Here is a 5,017-nt window from a genome sequence, read left to right on the forward strand (position 1 = left end):
ATAATTTTCTTATAATAAATCACGTCCAACCATATACTCTTGCAATAGAGTTTGAGAATTTCATCTTAATAAACAATCGAACCACTACTTGTGGGAACTTAGAGATAACTACATTAAGGAAAACCTTTTTTTTTTCACACCCCTATTTAGGGTATTATTATAATGTATATTTGGGTTGAAAAAAAAAAGAAAAAATAAATAAGTACTATATATGGGGTCTTCCTTTGTAGGTGTTATTCTTTGTTGGAAAACTATGGCCCTCATATTTGGAAGATGGCAAGAGACACGTTCTCTACTAGTTAGGGAAGAAGAAGCCAATTTAGGAATCCAAGTCAAAAAGAGAGGAATGTGTTTTGTAGTTCAATCAAGGGTGCAAGATCACTTACACTGTCTTCAAAGTTTACCCTTTATCAATGATAAGCATGTGCATGTACAATCATTCTTCTCAACCTTCATCTTCATCTATGAGTTATAATCAACATTCTCTTGTTCTTATCAAGTTTCTCACCATGTTTTATGTTTGAGTGTGACTTCTATGCACAATCAATGAACCTTTCCATGGGAATGGAAAAAGGGTGTGTGTCTCATCTTAGCTCATAATTGAATGAGATTATATTCATGGCTTTGGATTGATTCTTGCACAAATAGGTTACCCACTAAACACTATTAAGTATATTGTAATAATATAAGAAAAATCACTTCATGTTTATAACAAGGGTTAAATATGTTTTTTATCTTTAACTTTTATTGAAAATTGGAATTAGTCTCTCTTTGAAACTTTGGACCAATTTAGTCCCCAAACTTTAGAAATGTGTGAATTTAGTCATTTTAACTAAATTTTGTCAGTTAACATTGAAGCAAAAATGTGTCAAACGGTGTAAACAACTCAAATGCTATCATGAAATACACTTGAAACATCAAATAAACCTAACAAAATTTAGTTAGAAGGACTAAATTCACATATTTATAAAGTTTTGGGACTAAATTAGGCCAAAGTTTTGAAGAGACAGACTAATTCCAATTTTCATTGAAAGTTAAGGGACCAAAAATATATTTAACCATTTTTTATTGGTAGATACTTTATTTACTTAATTGATTGTCTTTTTGTTAATGCTTAAAATTGAAGAGTTGTGTATGGATAAGTTTTTATTGATCGGGTTAATTTTAATAAATTTTCTAATATATTCAATAAAATGTAATTAAAAACAATTTAAATACATTGTTTTTAATATTGTAAGAGACATTTTAAGGATAATACTATGATAAAAAAATTTAAGTTTCAAAAGATAATACTTTGAATGTTATTAATGACCATGACTATATCATTTCAATTATGAAATTGTAAAACCTTGACTCTAAGATAAAATATAATTAAAAGGTCCTCCACGTATATTTAAGAATACACATCTAATTATGATATATCTTTTCATATCGTTCCTGTGATTTTAATAATAAAAATATGATTACTTTAAGACTTATTAATAGATATTTGAAAGAATATTTTAGAGATGCAAGGTTGAATACTCTAATTCAAGAAATCAAATTCTCTACAAACATTTTACCATAACAAAATGCAAATACTTCATTTTACATTTTAATAAAAGTAAGAATGTACATTTATAAGAAAATATTCCGAAGTGTAAAGAGAATGGAATTATTTTTATTCTATTAAAGTCAATCTTATTTTGGTCAAGAAGTGATTAATGTGAAGAACGATAATCTTAAGCTACGTATCTTACACAAGGATCACGATTTTGAAAAAGAAAACATTTTATGGCATAAAAGTTTTGAAAATTACACAACCAGTTCATAAAGTGTAGTCTTTTACTTAGAAACACTCCATTTCTTGAAATTCTAAATTTAAGTACATTTTTATAATCAATTAAATTATATTAATAAAATAAAAGTACTACATTGGCTAACATTCTAATGTGATTTACCCTGTGCGTGCATGTTTGAGTCAATAAAAAGAAACGTGTTTGCTTTTCACATACAAAGCAGAAATGTGATTTTTTAAGTATAGCACACGCATTTGAAAATTGTACTTATTTTTAAAGTTTTCTTTATGTTATGTATTCATAATTAAATTATAAGAAATACTTAATATTATTATTTGCTAAACATTTTAATTTGAAGACATAAATTATCTCTAAATAAATTAGGAAAAACACATATTTGTGTTCACTTTTATAGTGATAACAGAAAATAAACAAAATTATTATTATTATAATTATAAAAGTCAATTTAAGTAATTTTTACACTTTTAGTGTAAGTAATAGTTTTTTTTATTATAAATAGTTATTTTAATTTAAAAAATAAGGATAAAATAATTATTTTAGTTTTAAAAGTTGTAAGGACCTAAAAATTTGAACTCAGGGTTATTGGGCCTTAATTGTGGCAGCTAGACCTTTAGCAATTTGGGCTCATGACCTTGGTAAGGAGGCTCTCCTAAAAAGAAAAGGCTGAAGTTCATTTGCCAATTCTCCTTTCTCTCTCTAAAACCCCCTTTTTCCAAATTCGTTTCTGCCTTCTCTCTAGCCTCCACACTGATTTAGCCATTGCATGTTCTGTTAGGTGGTACCCTAGCGACCGTCTCGTAGAAAGCTTCGAAACCATCCGATTGATTTTACGTTCTTCAACCGGTAAGTGGCTTCCTCTTTTCTCCGCTATTTTCGAAATTTAGGGCTTATGGTTCTACTGCTTTTGTGCAATTAGAACTGTCCTCTTTTCAATTCCTGTCAAGTTTGAGCTCTAAGGGTTGTTCTCATCACCAATGTGATGGTTGTAGGGCACTGCTTAAGTTCTTCCCGGGGTAGGATACTGTTGAAAGTTGTGTTGTGTGCTAGACTGCTCAACTTTAAGGTAAGGGGAGCTAGTTCTACTCTTGATTTTACTGTGTGGAGTGAATGCATGATAAAATTTGTAGTGGTATGTTGTAGAAGCATGAACTTGGTTCTAGTTAAACTTGAAATGCATGTATGGAAGTGTGTGTTATGTGAATTGGTGATTGATGTCTATAAACTGTTTGGAATGACTTAGAATGATGGAATTGTGTATGTTGGAACTGTTTTGGCATGAAAATTCGGTGGTAGTGCTGTTAGAAAGGAAAGCAAGTGTCCTTATGATCAATTTGGGCTATTTTAGAAGAAGTGAGGTAGGGATTTTGAGTAAATGAGTGCTGCAGTGTTCCTGGACTGTTTGGGCAGCCTAGACAAGTCCATTGTGACTTGTTAGAAACATAAAAGTGGTCGAAAACATGTTCCAAGTAGTAGAATCAAATTTGGTTCCCTAAATTGTTGAAGTTAGTGTTTTGGAGCTGAAAGTGAACTTTAATCACTTAAAAATGGTAGTAGAAATGCTTAGAATCATTTGGATAAGTTTAATTAAGTCTAAAACGATAATTAAGAGTCTAAGAAGTTGAGAAAAGTGGTTAGAAATGGTCAAGGGAGGTTCTGCTACCATTCTGCAAAATTCTGCAGAATTCTGCGGAATGCGAAAACTGATCGTTCGTCCATGACGGATTTGGACGATTGGTCATGCCATGTGCTGAGTGGCGTTCGGTCAAATGTTGGTTTGGGTAACGTTCGTTCTTGGTAGTAGCGTTCGGTCATAATCATGCTTTGGCTTAGGCATTTAGCATTCGTCCTTGTCTGGAGAACGTTCGGTTTTAGGGGATGATATTAATAGCGTTCGGTCATTGGTTTAAATAACGATCGCTCAAGTTATGGTTTAGTAACGATCGCTCAGGTGTTGTTAGTAGCGTTCGTTCATTCGCTGGTTTAGTAGTGTTCGGTCAGTTGATGGTTTAATTAGCGTTCGGTCAGAGGTTGAATTAGTAGCGAGCGTCCATAGGTAGTAGCGAGAGTTCATATTGGTGGCGTTCGGCCTTGGTTTAGTTGCGATTGTGAGCGTTCGGCCTTGGTTTAGGTGTTCGGTCTTGATATGTGTTAGTGATCGTGAATGTTCGGTCTTCATGAGGTTTGATCGTTGAGCGCTCGTTCAAACAATGTCCGTCCAATGGTTTATGACGTTCGTCCAAATACCCAAGGGATTTTGGCGTTCGTCCAAATAGTGTTCGTCCATTTAAGTGGTGATGTTTTCTGTTATGTTTCCCCTCATTCCAGTAAGCTATGTTATTTAAATATTTCAGTTACAATTTATGAATGCATTTTCATGTGATCCAAATTGGTTGAAAGTGTATGGTTATAAGTGGTTTATGATGTACATTGTTGATCCAAAAGGAATATCATGAGATTTAAAATGGTCGGATTGAATCGGAAATTTAGATCTCTCGGTGGGATCAGTTAGTGTATTGAATGAATGTAAGAGGCTTCCATATGGGGGGTTATCCCTAACACTCCAACGATCTTTCATTCTTACTTAGAGAGGATTGACGCGTGTGGTGGGAGTAGTGGGAGGTCCTAGGGTAGACGCTATCACTGGAGGTCTATTCCGCGGTAACGGACTAGCCTTGTGTATGGTTGGGTGGAACCCCTCGGCAATGGCTTTGCAAAGCAGTAGAGGCCATCACAAGTGTACAACCCGCCCCAGCTCTACATACATTCTATGTTCGGACGTGTCTAGAGTCTTAACATGATAGGATGCTTGTCTTGATGAGTTTTATGAAAAAAATGCTTATGTTTATGGTGACTAAGGTGTTTATGTGGGTATGGATATTCTGGGAAATGCTAGATTGATTGAAAATGAATTGTATGATTGTTTGAGACCTAGCTCACCCTTGCATTTGCATGTGTTTGCTTTCCCCTTGCGATGATCATCCAATCCTTTGGATGTGAGCAGTAGGTGATGATGTACCTTTGGAGCAAGCTTTGGAAGTTGAGGAAGACCCAGCCCTTAGTGCTTAGGATTTCTACTAGCTCTTATTTTAAACAGCTCTTTATTTTGAAAGACTTCTAGCCTCCATGTTATCATAATCTGTATTTTGGAGAATTATGAACTTGTACTTAAGTTTTAAAACTTCCCAGCCAGACTTGGATAACTGTACTCCTTAATTCTA

At 33.6% G+C, this 5,017-nt stretch overlaps 1 long non-coding RNA gene across 1 annotated transcript; it reads left to right on the forward strand.

The window, feature by feature from the left end:
* Window positions 1-2,406: 2,406 nt before the first annotated feature.
* LOC108339756 (uncharacterized) lies at window positions 2,407-5,017 on the forward strand. Its single transcript, XR_001833113.2, has 3 exons — window positions 2,407-2,642; window positions 2,789-2,862; window positions 4,801-5,017. It is a non-coding gene; the product is annotated as an uncharacterized LOC108339756 (long non-coding RNA).

Source organism: Vigna angularis, chromosome 5, assembly GCF_016808095.1.
Source record: "Vigna angularis cultivar LongXiaoDou No.4 chromosome 5, ASM1680809v1, whole genome shotgun sequence".
NCBI classification, from domain to species: Eukaryota; Viridiplantae; Streptophyta; class Magnoliopsida; order Fabales; family Fabaceae; genus Vigna; species Vigna angularis.